Source organism: Aegilops tauschii, chromosome 2, assembly GCF_002575655.3.
Source record: "Aegilops tauschii subsp. strangulata cultivar AL8/78 chromosome 2, Aet v6.0, whole genome shotgun sequence".
NCBI lineage: Eukaryota > Viridiplantae > Streptophyta > Magnoliopsida > Poales > Poaceae > Aegilops > Aegilops tauschii.
Window position 1 is genome coordinate 639,531,303 of NC_053036.3, and position 20,202 is coordinate 639,551,504.

Sequence of the window (20,202 nt, forward strand, 5' to 3'; positions counted from 1 at the left end):
CGTTGACCCGTTTGCGACGACGTCCTGCTTCAGAGGACCCATGTCCGGGACTGGGCTCCTCCGGGCTGGCACTGGGAGGTGCTACCTTCAGGGGCGCACCGCTTGGTGAGGAACCGGGCCCCGGGTCCCGTCGTCTACCCTAAGCTCCTTTGGTGGCGTTCGCGTGGGCCACTTTCGGTGCGGAGGGAGCAGGCCCCGCCGCAGGTGGTACGTCGCCGTGTCAGGGAGGAGGACGAGCACGTCCGTCACTACATGGCTACTATGGACGTTAGGTTCTCCAATACCTGGTAGGTTCTTCGGGGATCTCACCCGAGCTATGATCCTGTGATGGTTCCTTCTCTTTAGGTGTCCACCGCCCGCGCCTCTGAAACCGCGAGTGAACTAGATTATTCATAGTATTCGGTCTAGATTATTAACTAGCTAGTGATGTATTCGATAATATTCGAGACGATGTATTCGAGATTATATATATTATTCGATAATATTCGAGACGATGTATTCGAGATTATATTCGATGATGCATATTATCTACTATGATTCAGTTTTATCTTTCGAGATGCATATATATTATCTACTATTATTCGAGATGCATATCAATTATCTACTATTATTTGAGATGCGTATCAATTATCTACTATTATTTGAGATGCGTACTAAATTGTTTTATATTTCTTCTGGATTAGTTAAATAAAAGCTATGGCGGACAGTACCGACATAGAAGGAGAAGAGGCCCTGTTCGAGATCATACGCTCCCCTCGACGGCCAGATGATCAGAATGAAGAAGATGACGGCTCCCGATATCTGAACAATACCGGGGATGGTGATATGATATTCGATCAAGACGACCGAATTGATGAAGTCCAGAACTATGATTATGATGACGAAGAAAATGTTGATCTTGAAATAATAGAGACCGGCGAGGTATATTTATATAAGCAGGCATCTGGTGATCATCACATGTTTTAAATGATTTGAAGATATATTAACGAATCGATCTTTCTTCTTTCAGACCTCCGGATCGAGCGAATCTTCTACAGGCAGCAGGACAGTGCGACGTCCGGCCAAAAAGTTGAAGGAGAGCGTAAATTACAACATTATTGCCATCAAACCTAATGGCGAACCAAGCGAGCCTAAGAACATTGCGAACAAGTTCGTTCGTCAGTGCGGAGTTCTTGTGAAGGACCAACTCCCGATCTCCATTCAAGATGGAAAGAGCCAGCAAAGCCACATCCAGATCTTACTTTTGTCGACCAAAGAGCAAAAGATCAGCTTTGGGAATCTCTCATGGAACATTTCACCCTACCAAATGCTTTCACAGATGCAGATGTGCAGAAAGTCAAGGACGCTGCTCTTAGGAAGATGGCAATTGCATTCAACACCCACAAGAAAAAAACATGGACCAAGTACGTCAATGGAGGAAAGAAGACTCCAGAATTCAAGGGAACACTGGAGAAGCAAAGAGATCACTGGCCCGCTTTCGTGAAATTCAAGGAATCGGAATTATTTAAGGAACGGTCGAGAATAAACAAGGCCAATGCCGCAAAAAAAGGAGCATTTCCATAGGCTGGGGCCAGGTGGCTATGCGGTGGCCCGGCCTAAGTGGGATAAGTCTGAGCAATAGATGGTGGATGCAACGGTCATTCCAGTTACATTGAGCTTGCCCCCTAGGGTCAGGACTTGGTTCTATGTGCATGGGGGGCGTTGGACCCGAAGACAGGCCAGGTTTCGAAGAAGGCAAGTCTTAAAGGAGCCGAATACAAGTTACTTGTTGCAATAGAAGAGGCTTGAACGGGGGTGTTCACGCCCAACAGAGAGAACGACGAGCTTACGCGCGCTCTGGGAAATCCTGAACACCCGGGAAGAACACGAGGCAAAGGCGTTGTTCCGTGGTATGAGGGGTTTGAGGAATGGAACGCCGACTACAAAAGTCGTGCGAGAAGGAAGATGGATGAGGAGAAGAAGAGGAAGCTGGAGGAGGAGCAGGGGAAGCAGGAAGCAGAACGCCATAAAGGCCTAGAATCAAAGCACGCGGAGTTGGCACTCCAATTCCAGCGGCAGCAGCAGCAGATCGACTCACTTAGCCAAGAAAGGGGGTCTCAGCAACGGCAGCAGCTAGCAGATGATCCAGCATTGGATAGCACCGTCCCATCCATGCCGAGAAGCAGCGTGGGTTCCGCCCCGGGCGAGGCACTGCTGGATAGATACCCTGTGGATGGCATCATGGAGAACACTAATTGTGAGCTACACTTCAAAATGAAGAACATATCCATGAAGGTGGCGGACGCCGTTGCTTATACAAATCCCCCCGAAGCAACCTTCCATTGCAACCCGATTCCAGCTGGCTATGCTCGTGTCATGGTTGATGAAGTGGTGGACCAATATTCGGGGCTAGAGCTTGACATTCCTGGAGGTGACGAGGAACACACACTAGGAGAGGACATACATCGTATCATCCTATGGAGAAAGGATTGCATCATCTTTCAAAGGCCACCGACACCGCGTCAGCCGACTCCTCCTCGAAGTCCGCCACCGCGTTAGCAGACTCCCGCTCCTCCAAGTCATCAGCCACCGCCTTAGCAGAGTCCCGCTCCTTCAAGTCCGCCAACGCGTCAGGCCACTCCTCCTCCTCCAAGTCCGGCACCGTGTCAGGCCACTCCTCCTGCTCCAAGTCCGGCACTGCGTCAGCCCACTCCTCCTCCTCCAAGTCAGCCACGTCAGCCGTCTCCGCCGCCTCAGCAACAGCGGAAGAGAGCCGCCACAGCTATGGTGCGTAGCGGTACAAGTCGAGGTACAGGAGGTACAGGAGGCAAGCGATTTCAATATGGTCCAAGCCTCGCGACTCTTCCGATGAGGCCTTACGACATGACCGAGGAGGAAAACGAAGCCGAATGCAGGGCCCAATTGGACGCCCATTTTGGACCAAAACCGCCATCGCCACCAAAGGAGAAAGTTCCTGAGGATATCGTCGACCACCTTATTCGGATGGCTAAAAAACCAGCTCCCAAGCCTGCTGACTCAGACTATGAGCGCCAAATCAGGACGGCATGTCAAGCACGACAAAAGAAGGAGTCGAGCTCGAGCTCGAGCCAAGCAGCTGCCAAAAAAAGCAGGAAAACCGTTCCCCAGCTGGGGGAATAGGCGGTGCAATCGATCTCCCCGCTCATTGTACCAACAGATGCGAGTACCGGCGCCGATCAGCTGGTAATAACCGACGAGCATAGAAGGCAGGCTGCAGAGCTCGGTATCACTGTTTATCAACTCCTAGAGATCGAGCCCATGGAAACCTTTAAAGAGGATGACCTAGCACGGAAATATGCCCGTGACGAACCTATGGTCAAGCCTGAGGAGGTCAAGAAGCTCTCAACGAGAATGTATTAATTGCGTGAATGGTACATGAAAATTACCAAGACTACAAATCGAGAGTCCCTCATGGTGAACGTCAAGGCAGACCATTACTTCCATGAGACAGCTCTGTCCATTGAGTATACAGTACTGTTTCAGTTATTCAATCAACGCGCACTCGACAAATCTATCGTCAGTTGCTATTGTCTGTAAGTGATTTCTTTCTGTAATTTAAGTCTCAAGCTAGCTGTAGTGCTCGTTGATCATTACCTATAATTATCCTCACTATATTCTTTTCTGTGATATTATGCAGGATGAAGATGTATGAAATGAAAAAAGTTGGACCCTATGACATTGGGTTTATTGACCCAAATACCATTAATCAAGCGACATGGACATTTGAATGGTATCAAGTAGAGATAGAGAAAAACATACTAGAGTTCTTGAAGCGCCTCAATACCAATCGAGATATACTACTTCCTTACAACTTCACGTGAGTCACACACTGTCTTGTACTACAAATTTTGTTTTTGCTTACTAGCTAGATGTTAATAAGTGTATAGGGTTTAGGGTAGTTGATGAGTGTTATGCACATGCCCGCTTAATTCATACCTGCAAACGTGTGCGCATGCAGTTACCACTGGATCTTGTCAGTCATTCAAGTTGATGAAGGAAAAGTTGAAGTACTGGACTAACTACTTAAATAAGCTAGTGACTACTCAATCGTGAAGGGGATAGTCAACAGCTAAATTTCAATCATTATTGAACTATATGTCAGCCTCTTTAGTTCGTCATTTTTTGATATCAACTAATTAATAACTCCTTTGTTCATTTTCTTTGCCGGCAGGCAGAGCTTGGCAAAAGTTCATCAAAGAGGTTCCAGGCCCTTGGAAACAAAAACTGTATTGATATCGACCCAAGGTAAGTAATTAAGTAGTACTAGCTAGCTACCATCTCTTTAATTCTAGTTTCAATACCATTAATTATCATGCTTGATTAACTATTATTTGATTGAATTCTATTCTCGTAAAGGACATGAGGCAGGCGCCGGGGACTGATTTATGTGCATACTACGTTTGCGAGAACATTCGCAATGCTGGCGTCCGAAAGGAGCACATCTGCTAGACAGCTATGGGTACGTTTGCCAGAACACCTATTCACAATTTTTACATCATTATCGATATCTAATCACACAACTAATACATGCATATCGATCTCCTTCTTAAAAGTTCGAAGAGGTGCGGGATAAGCTCCTACCAACGGATCGCGTACGAGCAATTCAAGAGGAAATAGCTGGATTTTTGCTCGACCAGGTTATAGATCCGAAAGGAGAATTCCATTACCCGCTACCGCAGGCACCAAGGCAAATGCCACATGCCCCATGAACCACTCCCAATTGTAATCGTGCTCCGAAGGCACCAAGGCAAATACCACTGGCTACGAAGGCAACATGTAGGAGAAATTGTATATACCTAATTGTATATATATACATGTGTATGTGTGAATGATGGTTGCGAGACATTCGATGATATATATATATATATATATATATATATATATATATATATATATATATATATATATATATGATCGGTTCTACGAGGAATTCTATTTATATATATGCATAATGTGTACAATATGTAGTATCGTAAAATACCAGCAAATGAAAAGAAATTAAATGGAAAACAAAAAATTAAAGGAAAAAGAAATCATGAACCCTAAACCCCCCAAACCTTTTAGTACCGGTTAGTGTTACAAACCGATACTAAAGGTCTCCCCGCCCCCGGCGCTTGCTCGTGCCACGTGATGGCCCTTTAGTGGCGGTTCGTGTTGAACCGGTACTAAAGGGGGGACCTTTAGTCCCCACCGATTAGTGCCGGTTACAGAACCGGCACTAAAGGGCCTTACGAACCGGTGCTATAGCCTGGTTCTGCGCTAGTGTGACTGGAATTGGATGATTAACTGATCGATGTGACATTTGCTTATCTGCTTGAAATTGGTTCTAAAAAATCTAGATAGATACTTGGTGGCTATGCACTTATGACTCTAATTTCTTTTAACAATTCAGTTGCATGATTTCGAGTTTAACTATAAGGTTAATGAGATCTAGTGTGCCAGTGCGTCATAGCCCCATTTAAAGGCTAGCCATGGTATTTGATTTGATTATTAGAGCTATTTCTATGCTAGTCTTCATGTGATAGGGCCCCCATACACATACACTGGTAGAAAAAGAGGCTTCCATACGCCCCCATTAGTCCCCAAAACAATCGAACCGCGACCAAAGGGGTCTTTAGTCGCGGTTCGGGAGGAGACCCGCGACCAACTATCTGGGCCCAGCGCGCTCGGTCGACAGCTGGCGGACGGGAGGGGCTTTAGTCCCGGTTGGCCTGGCCAACCGGGACTAAAGGTCCCCGAAGGCCTTTAGTCGCGGTTAGCCAGGCCAACCGGGACTAAAGGCCCATCCAGCTGGCGGACGGGAGGGGCTTTAGTCCCGGTTGGCCTGGCCAACCGGGACTAAAGGCCCATCCCTATATATAGGACTCAGCTCACTTCACTTCACTCAGCTCACTTCACAATTTTCAGAAGGGGGTGGTGGGTTTGCTTTTGGTTCCTCCTATGCACACAAGATGTTCGATGAAATGCCCGAGAGCCTGAAACAAACATGATATGAAGTGTCCGAGCCACACTTGAGCTTTCTCATTTATTTTTCCTCCGCGATCGCGGTTAGCAACTTGAACCTTTCATGTGTCATTGATAAAATATGCATGTGTGTAGTTCATTGTTTAATTTGTATTATTTCTAGCTAGTTAGTTTAACAAATGCATGATAGTTAATTATATACTTTATATCATAATAATGCAGATGAATCGGCAATGGATGTACGGTCCCCGACTCTCCGGCGAGTTCACTACGGGTTTGAAAGACTTCCTCGTAGTAGCAAATGCGAACAAGCAGCAAGGTTTTATTATCTGTCCATGTGCTGTCTGTAAGAATCAGAAGGGTTACTCCGCCTCAAGAGACGTTCACATGCACCTGCTTCGGCACGGTTTCATGCGAAGCTATAATTGTTGGACCAAGCATGGAGAAAGAGGGGTTAGAATGGAAGAAGATGAAGAAGGGGATGATATCGATGACAACTATCATGATCATTTCGGTGATACTTTCATGGAGGATGATGCTGAAGGTGGGGAAGGGTTAGGTGAAGGTGAAGAAGAGGCACATGATGAGCCCGCTGATGATCTTGGTCGGACCATTGCTGATGCACGGAGACGCTGCAAAACTGACAAGGATAGGGAGAATTTGGATCGCATGTTAGAGGATCACAAAAAGTCGTTGTATCCAGGATGCGATAATAGTCTGAAAAAGCTAGGCTGCACACTGGATTTGCTAAAATGGAAGGCACAGGAAGGTGTAGGTGACTCATCATTTGAAAATTTGCTGAAAATGTTGAAGAATATGTTCCCGAAGAATAACGAGTTGCCCGCCAGTACGAACGAAGCAAAGAAGGCTGTCTGCCCTCTAGGTTTAGAGGTTCTGAAGATACATGCATGCATTAACGACTGCATCCTCTACCGCGGTGAATACGAGAATTTGAATGAATGCCCTGTATGCACTGCATTGCGTTATAAGATCAGAGGCGATGACCCTGGTGACGATGTTGAGGGCGAGAAACCCAGGAAGAGGGTTCCCGCCAAGGTGATGTGGTATGCTCCTATAATACCACGGTTGAAACGTCTGTTCATGAACAAAAAGCATGCCAAGTCGTTGCGATGGCACAAAGAGGACCGTAAGTCCGACGGGGAGTTGAGACACACTGCTGATGGAACGCAATGGAGAAAGATCGACAGAGTGTTCAAAGATTTTGCAGCTGACGCAAGGAACATAAGATTTGGTCTAAGTACTGATGGCATGAATCCTTTTGGCGAGCAGAGCTCCAGCCATAGCACCTGGCCCGTGACTCTATGCATCTACAACCTTCCTCCTTGGTTGTGCATGAAGCGGAAGTTCATTATGATGCCAATTCTCATCCAAGGCCCTAAGCAACCCGGCAACGACATCGATGTGTACCTAAGGCCATTAGTTGAAGAACTTTTACAGTTGTGGGCCAGACCTGGTGTACGTGTCTGGGATGAGCACAAAGGAGAGGAATTTGACCTACGAGCGTTGCTTTTTGTAACCATCAATGATTGGCCTGCTCTCAGTAACCTTTCGGGACAGACAAATAAGGGATACAATGCATGCACGCACTGCTTACATGAGACTGAAAGTGTACGTTTGGTTAATTGTAAGAAGAACGTGTACCTGGGTCATCGTCGATTTCTTCCCCGAAATCATAACGTAAGAAAGAAAGGCAAGCATTTCAACGGGAAGGCAGATCACCGGCCGAAGCCTGCGGAACGTACTGGTGCTGAGATATTTGATATGGTCAAGGATTTGAAAGTCATCTTTGGAAAGGGTCCTGGCGGACAATCAGTTCCGCGGGGAGTTGACGGGCACGCACCCATGTGGAAGAAGAAATCTATATTTTGGGAGCTAGAATATTGGAAAGTCCTAGATGTCCGCTCTGCAATCGACGTGATGCATGTTACGAAGAATATTTGCGTGAACCTGCTAAGCTTCTTGGGCGTGTATGGGAAGACAAATGATACAAAGGAAGCACTGCAGGACCAGCAACTTTTGAAAGACCCAGATGACCGGCATCCAGAATGGTTTCAAGGTCGTGCCAGCTACGCTCTTACCAAAGAAGAGAAGGTCATTTTTTTTGAATGCCTGAGCAGTATGAAGGTCCCGTCTGGCTTCTCGTCGAATATAAAGGGAATAATAAACATGGCGGAGAAAAAGTTCCAAAACCTGAAGTCTCACGACTGCCACGTGATTATGACGCAATTGCTTCCGATTGCTTTGAGGGGGCTCCTACCGGAAAATGTTCGAGTAGCCATTGTGAAGCTATGTGCATTCCTCAATGCAATCTCTCAGAAGGTAATCAATCCAGAAGATCTACCACGGTTACAGAACGATGTGGTCCAATGCCTTGTCAGTTTCGAGTTGGTGTTCCCACCATCCTTCTTCGATATTATGACGCACCTCCTGGTCCACCTAGTCGAAGAGATTTCCATTCTCGGTCCTGTATTTCTACACAATATGTTCCCCTTTGAGAGGTTCATGGGGGTATTAAAGAAATATGTTCGTAACCGTGCTAGGCCAGAAGGAAGCATCGTCAAGGGCTATGGAAATGAGGAGGTAATTGAGTTCTGTATTGACTATGTTCCTGACCTTAAGCCGATTGGTATTCCTCAATCGCGGCACGAGGGGAGACTAAGTGGAAAAGGCAAGATCGGAAGGGAATCCACGATATGTATGGACGGTCATTCTATGACTGAAGCACACCACACAGTTCTGCAAAATTCCAGCTTGGTGGCTCCGTACTTCGAGCAACACAAGAATATTTTACGCTCGGACAACCCGGGGAAGCCTGAATCCTGGATTAGAAAGGCCCACATGGAGACTTTCGGCAGTTGGTTGCGAAAACATTTAATGAATGACAATGATGTTGGAGATCAGCTGTACATGTTGGCCAAGAAACCATCTTCGACTATAACGACTTTCCAAGGGTACGAGATAAATGGGAATACATTTTACACCATCGCCCAAGATAAAAAGAGCACCAACCAAAACAGTGGTGTCCGCTTTGATGCAGCAACCGAGAATGGGCAAAAGGTCACATATTATGGTTACATAGAGGAGATATGGGAACTTGACTATGGACCCTCCTTTAAGGTCCCTTTGTTCCGGTGCAAATGGTTCAAGCTAACAGGAGGTGGGGTAAAGGTGGACGAGCAATACGGAATGACAATGGTGGATTTCAACAATCTTGGTTACCTTGACGAACCATTCGTCCTTGCCAAAGATATCGCTCAGGTTTTTTATTTGAAGGACATGAGTAGCAAACCGAGGAAACGGAAAGATAAGAAAACGATCAGTACATCATGCGATGATCCAAAGCGCCACATTGTTCTTTCAGGGAAAAGAAACATCGTGGGAGTGGAGGACAAGACAGACATGTCAGAAGATTATAATATGTTTGGTGAAATTCCGCCCTTCAAAGTGAACACTGACCCAAGCATTAAGTTAAATGATGAGGATGCTCCATGGATACGGCACAATCGTAAGCAAGCAGGGACACAAGGGAAGAATTGATGTGTAATAATTTATTGTACCAAACTTTGTATTTGGTCGATGAACTGAATGATGTATCAAACCTTTTGTCAAACCTTCAAGGGATTTTAAAATGAATTAGTTTTATTTTTCTGATTTTTTTGATATATAATTGTATTTTTAAGATTTTAAAATGAATTAGTTTTATTTTTCTGATTTTAAAAGGAAAAAGGAAGAAGAAGAAAGAAGGAAAAAGGAAGAAAAAACAGAAGAAAAAAGGAAAAACAGAAGAAAAAACAAACAGAAGAAAAACATAAAAAAACAGAAGAAAAAAACAGAAGAAAAACAGAAGAAAAAAGGAAAAAGGAAAAAAGGAAGAAAAAAAAGAAGAAAAACAAAACAAAATAAATAAAGCAAAAAAGAAAACAAAAAAAGGCAAAAAATAAAAAATATGCCACCTACTGGGCCACCACGGCCTGAATACGACTAGAAACCCATTAATGGGCCAGGATTCAGGCCTGCAGAAGGCCCAGTAGGCCCACAGGCACATAGTGACAGAATAGGCCCGTAAGCCTGCATTTGAGAGGAGCTCGAAGTGGTGAGCGCAGCCGCGCTTATAAACCACTGTCGAAGCCTCTCGGCTAGCGAGGTGGGACTAAACATCCCACCGCACCGCGCCAGTTCCAGCACAGACCCTTTAGTCCCGGTTGGGGAGGCGGACCGCGACTAAAGGGTACCCTTTAGTCGCGGTTGTTGTCCCCAACCGCGACTAAAGGGTCTTTCTGCGCGGGAACTAAAGCGGCGCCAAAACCCTTTAGTCCCGGTTGGGGAGGCGGACCGCGACTAAAGGTACCCTTTAGTCGCGGTTGGTGTGGCCAGCCGCGACTAAAGGGTACCTTTAGTCGCGGTCCGCCTCCCCAACCGCGACTAAAGGTGCGTCTATAAATACTGCACTTAGCAGTTTCGCCACTTCCCATTCTCCTCTCTCTCGACGCCGAAGCGCTGCCCCGACGCTGATCGACGCCGAAGCCCTGCCCCGACGCCGACGCCGACGCCGAAGCATTGCGCGCCGCCGCCCCCGTCCCCAGTGAGCGCCGCCTCCGCCCGTGCCCTGCCCTTGCCCGCCGCCCGCCGCCCGCCGCCCGCCGCCCGCTGGCCCTGCCTGCCGTGTCCTCCGCGCGCCGGCAGAAGAAGAAGAAGCTAGGAAGAAGAAAAAGGAAGAAGAAGAAGAAAGAAAAAGGAAAAAGGAAAAAAAGAAAGAAGGAAGAAGAAAACAAAAGAAAAACAGAAGAAAAACAAGAAAAAGGAAGGAAAAAGGAAGAAAAAAAAGAAAAAGGAAGAAAACAACAGAAGAAAAACAAAGGAAGAAGAAAAAAAAGAAAGAATAAAAAAAACAGAAGAAAAAAACAAAAGAAAAGAAAAAAAGAAAGAAGAAAAAAAGAAAGAAGAAAAACAAAGGAGGAAGAAAAAAAGGAAGAAGAAAAACAAAGGAAGAAGAAAAAAAGGAAGAAGAAAAAAAGAAAGAAGAAAAAAAAAGGAAGAAGAAAAAAAGAAAGAAGAAAGAAAGAAGAAAAAGGAAGAAGAAGAAAAAGGAAGAAGAAAAAAATGAAAACCAAATGAAAACCAAAAGAAAGAAGAAAGAAAAAGGAAGAAGAAAAAAAGAAGAAGAAAGGAAGAAGAAAGGAAGAAGAAGAAAGAAAGAAAAAAGAAAAAGGAAGAAGAAGAAAGAAAGAAGAAAGGAAGAAGAAGAAAGGAAGAAGAAGAAAGGAAGAAGAAGAAAGAAAGAAGAAGAAAGGAAAAAGGAAGAAGAAGAAAGGAAGAAGAAGAAAGAGGAAGAAGAAAGGAAGAAGAAGAAAGAAAGAAGAAAGAGGAAGAAGAAAGGAAGATGAAGAAAAAAAGAATTTTTACTTAAAGAATCTTATTTTTTAATTCCTCCTCCTCTATGTCCCCTTAACTTATTTTTTAATTCCTTTATACTTAAAGAATTTTTACTACATGCAGGAGTGACATATGGCGGACGATAGAACCGAGCCGCTTAGGGATCCGGAGGCTGAACGTTATTTAATGGGCATCATCAACAACGAGATTCCTTATGTGCCGGGCTCAGAATATGAGCAACAAGAGGATGTAGTCTCTTCTTATCTGAACCTTGACGGTGGAACAGAGATTGTCGATGATCAAGAAGGTGAAGGAACGGACATTGTCGACGGAGGTCAACCGTCAACAACCGACGATCTCGAATTGCAAGTAGCAACCACCTCCGGCGAGGTATATATATACATTGAGCCTCTCGTGATACAAACTTACTGAAATGTGAATACATATGTATTAACGCGCGCGACTCTCTTTCTTTTTTTAGCCCTCCGGATCGAGTACGACAAAGCGTGGCAAATCCAAGGCGATGAAAACAGGAGAAACATATGCCATTGAGTTTGTCAGTGAAACCGGCAAGCCCCTACAGCACACCTCAAAGTTTATCAACCAATGCGGAGTCGTTGTTAGAGACAACGTCCCGATCACCGTCCAGGAATGGAAGGAGCCAAAGAAGGCACGTCTTGGTTTCAGTTTTGTCGACAAGAGAACGAAAAAGGATTGCTGGAGAAAGCTTATGGAACATTTCATTCTACCTCCGGAATACAACAAAGTCGATGAATTCGGTAACGAGGTTCCGGGTGGACGTCAGAGGAGGAGGCTAGTTAAAGAGTTCGCTCTTCAGAAGATGGGCGAAGCATTCCGGAACTTCAAGAAAAATTTAACCCGTGACTATGTCAACAAGGGCAAGACACCGGATTTCAATGGACAACATGAGAAACTGAAAGATGATTGGCCAGAATTTGTGAGGCAAAAGCAATCGGAGCATTTCAAGGAAATATCAAAAAAATAAGGATAATGCGAGTAAGAAAAAGTTCCATCATATTATGGGGCCAGGAGGATACCGCCTTTCGGAGCCTAGGTGGCAGAAGATGGAGGAGGACCTGAGGGTGCGAGGAATCCCTCTAGGTACAGAGGGATGGGACCCAAGGGCCAAAAGTTGGTGGTACGGGCATGGGGGATCGCTAGACCCGGAGACAGGGGTGTGTGTTCACCGGCAGAGACAGTTTGCTCCCACCCAAGCCCTTATTGACGCAATGACCCAAGCTCAAGAGGGCTTGATCAAGTTCAACAGAGAGAAAGACGCACTGACAACAGCCCTCGGGAATGATGAACACGGAGGACGTGTACGAGGCAAAGGCAAAGTTCCGTGGAAAGTAGGGTTTTCCCAGGACAATGACCCGTACTGTTACAGAAGCCGTAAGAGAAAGACGGACCGGGATGCAGATCTTATGACGAAGTTTGCATCGGAACTCCATGAGTTGAAGCAGACCGTGCATGAACTAGTGAAAGAAAAATCGGCTGCAGGGCCGCATGAAGATCATGAAGCGGATCGCGGAAGCCAGCAGCGGAGAAGCAGCGTGGCTTCCACGGATGCCCCGCCTGGTGCTAGTGCACCGATGATCGAGATTCGTGCACCGGAGCCTCACTACCCCGTGGATGATGTAAAGGAGATGAAAGAATGTGATCTGCATTATCCCGTGGGGAACGTTTCCACGAAGGTAGCTAGCGGCAGTGCTTTACCCTGTACACCTGGAGCACTCCACCACAACAACCCCATTGCATATGGCTATGCTCGTGTCACGGTGGAAGACATAGTCCAAGGGTTTGAGGACCTGGAGATTGACAAACCTACACCCGAAGGGGAGAGAAGACTTGGAGATGTCAAGCGCCAGTTCATTCTATGGAAAAAGAAGTACATAGTGTTTCCAGGCGAGGCGCCAAGGCTAGCAAGTCCACCCCCCTCCGATGGTGGTGGTGGTGGTGGCGGTGGTGGCGGTGGTGGTGGTCGTGATGGTTCACCTACACCTCCTTCACGCCATTCGACGCCGTCCCCCGATCCACAACCTCCGGCGGGTACGACGCCCCCCAATCCTCCTCCGGCGGGTACGACGCCCCCCAATCCACCTCCGGCGAAGAAGCAGAAGCAGGCGGACAACAAGGAAACCCGCTCCTGGACTATTAACCCGGACCCTTATGTACCTAAGACCACAAGGGTACCGGAGCCATCACTGAAGCCTCTCCTCCCAAGGCCTGGGGAACTTAGTGAAGCTGAAACCAAATTGGCCGCGTCTGCTGATTATGAGAAATGGAAGGCGGATATGAAGGCGAAAAAAGAGCCTGAGCCCAAGCAAGTATTCACTGAGAAGCAAAAGAAGTGGGCTAAGGATTTTTTGACGACACCGTCCCAAGCCGAGCTGAATATGCCTGACGACTATGGACATGAACTTCGTAGGCAAGCAAAAATATTGAAGGAGGAGAAAGAAGAAAGTAAAAAAAGCGGGAAACAAGTTGACCAGCTCGGGATGCAGAAGAAACAATCGATCCCCCCGCTCATAGTGAAAGCCGGTCCGGAAGAGGACCCCGAGATCATAGCAGCTGCGGCAGCACTTGGATTGACTGTAGCGGGTGCCATGAAACAAGCGTCCGAGATGGGTTTGACTCTTCGTGCCTTCTTAGGCCTTGAGGATGCGCCAGTATGTGAGATAGCATTACAATATGTGCGGAATGGGCCTCTCGTCGAGCCTGCGCGGGAAAAGAGTCTACCACCACAAATGCGAAATCTGCTACGTTGGTACAAGCAATTCATAACATGGGCCGACAAAGAATATGTTTATGCGGATGTTACAGATGAGCATCACACCAAACGGTACTCTGTAGAAATTCATATGAGTGAATTGTTCCAGCTGTTCAATCTACGCGACCTCGACAAATCTATGCTGAGTTGCTACGTTCTGTAAGTGATTTATTTTTACCTCATCTCGTTCTTCATTGCCTGCACTATATATATATATATATATTGTCCTAACTATATTGTTGTGTACGCTATTATGCAGATTGAAGATTTGGGAATGCAAAATAAGAAACATCCATGATGTTGGGTTCATTGACCCACATATCGTTAATGGACATGTGTTACAACATCACCCCGAAGACGTGGAGAAAGACCTGTACAAGTTTCTTAGAAAGCATCAACTCAAAAGTCATATTCTATTTCCTTACCATTTTGGGTGAGTGTTTCTCTCTTGTGCCCATTCTCTTTTGTTTACTCCATGCATGGTATGTCTAATCGATGAGTTATGCATGACTGTGCATGTAACGTGTCCGCAGGTTCCACTGGATTCTGCTAAATATTGAACTTCACACCTCCAGAGTTCTAATCATGGACTCTATGGATTCGGATCCAAAGCGTTGGGCCGACATGAGAAAAATGCTGCAAAAGTAATTATTTTCAATCATTTGAGCTCTATATCGATCGGTCTCTTTCGTTCATTTCCTAATATCAAGTAACTAATAATTTCCTTATTCATTTAATTTTCTTTGCCCTGTAGGGTTTGGAGACGGTTCTCAGAAGAAATTGTCGGTGAATTCAAACATGAGCTAGATTTCAGAAGGTTAGTTAATGTGGATAAGCAGCCACCGGGGACCAATCTATGTGGATACTATGTTTGTGAGAACATCCGGAGACACACCATTGAGCGGAAGGCATCGGACAGCGTGCGGAACGCGACGGATAACTTGCGGAGGAGGCTTAGTCCAGAAGCTCGCTTCCGACCAATTCAAGAAGAATTAGCAGGATTTTTCATGAGGGAAGTCATCAATCCTAAAGGAGAACACTATACCGAGGACGAAGAAATTTATATGCATACCCGAGATTGAAACTTGTACGAAGTTGTATATGGTCATCCATCCTAATTGTGTATGGAAACTTGTTCGAAGTTGTATATGGTCACCCGAGATTGAATATATATTATATATTCCTCTTGAATTCTTCTTGTTTGAAATTTCATATGCATGTATATAGTAGCGTAAAATATGTGTACTGAAACTTTATCAAAATTAAAATAAAACACAAAATATAATATAAAAGAAATAAAACACTCCAAACTAAAAAGAAACCAGGTTTAGGGGGGCTAAAACCCTAAACCTGCGGAGGAGCCCTTTAGTCCCGGTTGGCCACGAGAACCGGGACTAAAGGTCCTCCGCCCCGACGGACCACGGGCGCCCACGTGGACGGGCCTTTAGTCCCGGTCAGCCACAAGAACCGGGACTAAAGCCTTTAGTCGCGGTCCGTAAGAGGCGCGACTAAAGAGGGGGGTCTTTAGTCGCGCATATTTAGTCCCGGTTGCACAGCCGGGACTAAAGGCTGTTGCGAACCGGGACTAAAGGGCTTTTTTCTACCAGTGATAATAGGTACCGAAACTCTGCAATTGTGCATGGAAAATATGGTTTAATTCTAGTAAACTTTTATTTTGTGTGTATGTTCTTTTTGTTAACTGGACAGGCCTATAGCATTGCTGAGAATTGGCTCGCTAAATAAATCTGTGTACAACGCCTTGCTAATAGCGTATTTTCAGGCCTGCGCTATTTTGTTCTAGAGCGCTATTTTTTTCCTTGATATCAATCACTGCCTGATCAATTGACTTGTAATGTTCTTCAGATAAGTGCGGTGCTTAGGATAAGGAGTGAACTCTCCTCGGCGACGGACACATACTTCCGGGAGAACGGCTTCCAGCGTGTGCACACGCCCTTAATAACCACCAGTGACTGCGAGGGTGCTGGCGAGATGTTCCAGGTCACCACCTTGTTCAGCCAGGCCGAGAGGCTGGAAAAGGAGCTCAAGGAGAACCCTGCTTGTCGCAAGCCGACATCAACGCCGCTAAGATCGTCGTCAAAGAGCAAGGGGACATTGTCGCACAGCTCAAAGCTGCACAAGCCACCAAGAAAGAGGTCGGAGCCGCCGTGTCGGGGCTCAAGACGGCGAAAGAGAGCGTGTTGAGGATGGAGGAGAGGTCCAGGCTGAGACCTGGGACTCCACGCAGGGAAGATGGGAGTATTGCGTTTGAGAATGATTTTTTCAAGTGTCCTTCGTACCTGACAGTTTCAGGGCAGCTTCAGCTGGAGACCTCGGCTTGTGGTCTCACCGACGTGTATACCTTTGGGCCGACGTTCCGGGCCGAGAACTCACACACGTCGAGGCATCTTGCCGAGTTTTGGATGGTGGAGGCAGAGATGGCATTTGCAAACTTGCAGGTGATCTGAAATATCTACCTACTGATCTATTTGGTTTTTCTTTGATTCGGTTCATAACATGCGATAATTTCTGAACAAGTACTGATTTTTTAGAATTCATTTTACCCTGCTGCAGGATGATATGAACCGTGCAGAGAGCTATGTGCAATACCTTTGCAGGTGGTTACTTGAGCATTGCCGAGAAGAGATAGAATTCATGGTCAAGGGTCATGATGAGGCCGCAATCGAGCGCCTGGAGCTTGTTTCATCGACGCCCTTCGAACGCATTCGTACACAAAGGCTGTGGAGATACTAAAAGAGGCAGATAAAAAGTTTGAGAACAAAGTTGAGTGGGGAATTGATTTAGCATCTGAGCATGAGAGGTATGGACATTAAGCAGAGTTGGTATTGACAATTTATTTTTGTTTCTAAGCCTGTTTATAGGTCTGTAATTATTTGTTGCAATCTGAAGGTATTTGACTGAGATGGCGTTTAAGAAGCCCGTTATTGTTTCTAGAGTGCAGTTTTTGGTAGCTCGAGCTCCATAGGACCTACTATCCTATCCGTTTATTTTTCAACACTGTACATTGAGATATGTGCTATAGGAGCAGATCTTCCAGTGATTAACAGAGGAAAACAGTGAATTTCTAACGCGCATGGGACCGACCGCCTGCATGCTCGGTCTCTCTCCCATTCTGCGCATGCATACTCTCCCTCTCACGCAGATTCTCTCTCTTACTTCTTTAAAGAAATACCTCATGGGCTCTGTCTCACTTCTAAAAAAATTCTATTTTTCCCTCACAAGCTCTCTCTTAAAAATTCTCACACGGGCTCCCTCTCCCTCTCTTCTCTCTCTCCTCTCCATTTCTGCTATTTCTTACAGCTTTTCTCTCTTACACCGGGGATATTGTGTGTTCTCCAAACATTTCTCCTCTCTCTCTCTCTCCCCTCTCTCTTCTCTCTGCCATTTGAGACTTTGCAAAAATCTGATACTTGCAAAGAAAAGATTTCACCTCCAACTCTCTCTCTCTCTCTCTCTCTCTCTCTCCACTCCTCATTCTCGCCATTCTCTCTGTAGAAAGAAACCAAGGCAGACTCACCTTTTCATGAGGGAGAGTTAACACTCTCATATACGCAAAGTTCTTTCCTGTAGGAGAACATCTAACAGCTACAGTGGTCACATGAGCGCATGCATGTCAGCTACAGAACTACTTTTCATGTGCATGCATGTCAGAGTTGAAGCGTGAGGGAAAGCGATAGGAAGAGAGTGGTTATGAGCCTAGAATAAAGAAACTTTGTCCCACCATCAAGTTGCAGCTAGATAACAGCTACAGTCTGTTAATTGTCTGACCCTGACTCTGACCAGTGCACGTATCTCGAAGTGAACTGACGATGGTGATAGTGGGTACCGTGGAGCTCGAGCTAGGAAAGAATTTCATGTTGTTTTTAACTACCCAAAAGGCATTAAGGCATTTTATATGAGGCTCAATGATGACCAGAGGACAGTGGCTGCTATGGATGTTCTTGTTCCTAAGGTACTATTATACTAATCTGTTACATGCATTAGATATTCAGTCCTTTTCTGATAATTTACAAAGTCATTATCTGATATTCATTGTGTTGTCTGGATACGTACAATTAACCCACTGAAAATATAACTAACTATTCTGAAATCATCACGAAAGTGTCCCTAGTTTGTTTTGTATGTATTGAACGTTTGTAATCTCTACCTTAAGCATTTGATGTGAGGACTTATTTTTCTGGATATCACGTTTCTAGGTTGGTGAATTAATCGGCGGAAGCCAAAGGGAGGAACGTCTAGATATTCTTGAACAAAGGTAGCGGTGCCGGACTTAACTCATCAAATATTATGTCTCTGGTTTTATTTATTCGTGTTGAGTGTTGGCGATATGCTCAATTAAGTGAACATCGATCTGTTAGATGCATTTGCACATACCATTTTACGCTCTTATATTATGGGACGGAGGGAGTATGTTACTTGAAAGTTATTGCACTAGAAGAAACACGGTCATGTAATTACGGAAATGGAAACACAGTTAGGTTTTCCTCATGTAAAATGTTGAATGAATCGTGTTATTTTTCTATGGCGTTTGACTGCTAAGAAAAGGTAGGTCGGTGGTCCGAAATCAGTTTGGCATTCTGTTCATCTCCTGAAAATTCATGAATGGAACCTATATGAGTGTAATGTACTATCTTTTCAACATGTTGTATATACAGGATACTCGACACTGGTCTGGCCTTGGAGCAGTACGACAAATACCTGGACCTGCGGCGCTTCGGATCCGTCAAGCACAGCGGGTTTGGCCTGGGTCTCGGGAGAATGATCCTTTTCGCCACCGGAATTGACAACATCAGAGATGTAATCCCCTTCCCACGGTGTCCTGGGAGGGCCGATCTCTGAAAAACGATTGTACAATGTTTCGACTTTCCAAATTAAAGCCCAAGTGGCAAGTACTCATAGAGAGATGGTGTTGTTTATAAGTTGTGTCTTTATTTTGTTCAGCTGCTTCCATAGTTTTGCCTAGATTTTCTTTTGCGGGGGCATAGTTTCACTAGATTATGTGTGCTAGTAAGGGAGTGGGGGCAATAATTTGGAGGTTCCCTTTTTCTCGAACCATAGAAATCTGTATTTAATTTAATTTGTACTAGTGACTCTCATGTATTGTTGTGCATATGTCCAACACTGTTTGAGCGTCTTTGGATCTACTTTCAGGAGACTAATGTGGTCGGAGTTATATCCAACCAACTATTCGGGACCACACATGAAACCTACTGTGTGATGTATCGTTTACATGTAACAAACTTTGTGAGTTGAGCATAATATTGTGGTAAACGTTTAGGAACGGCTGACCGGCCGAACGCTTGGCCGGTCGCCTTCCTCACGCGCGTACGTCTAGTGCCAGACTCACACATATCTTATCCCTTTCAATGCCTTTTCCCTCTGTTTATCCCCAACACATCGTCTCTCCCCCTCTTCTCCGCTCCTCTTCCTCCATTAATCCCGGCCAGAATTTGTGCATCCGGCGAGAGCCCGCCAGAGGACCTCTCCTAGCCATGCTGCTTTCTTCTTCCTCCTCCAGCTAGTGGGAAATAACAGCCGCACCTGTGCTGGTGTGAGCGGCGCCCGGGGGGATGTGTGGTGAGCGGGGACCGCGATGATGGTGCTAGGCAGGCCACATGCCGGAGATGGAAGAGAGGGAGGAGGGTGACGGCGGTGCGGCGCATCACGGCGAGGCTAGGGGTTTGGGTGCGACTAGTGTCACCATTGATGCGAGCCAAGCATAAGAGCTGAGACGGCGGCGGAGATGCTGGAACCAGCAACAGTGCATGTTGCAATCGGCAAGAGCAAAAGCTGGTAACGTCGACGTGCAATGCTGGAACCAGCAGCGAGACGCCCTGCGACTGGTGGTGGGGATGATGGTGAAAGCTTCAACTGGCATGGGAAAAAGCTTCAATAGGCATGAAAAAAGCTTCAACTGTGGAAAATTTTATCAACCCGGCGTGAAAATAGCTTCAACCGCGGAAAAGCTTCAACTGGGGAAGGAGAAAGCTTCAATGGCGTGGCTAAAAAGCTTCAAC

General features: G+C 45.8%; 1 pseudogene; it reads left to right on the forward strand.

Moving 5' to 3' along the window:
- The first annotated feature begins 15,991 nt into the window (after window positions 1–15,991).
- Window positions 15,992–19,024, forward strand: LOC109782391 (asparagine--tRNA ligase, cytoplasmic 1-like; annotated as a pseudogene).
- The last annotated feature ends 1,178 nt before the right edge of the window (window positions 19,025–20,202 follow it).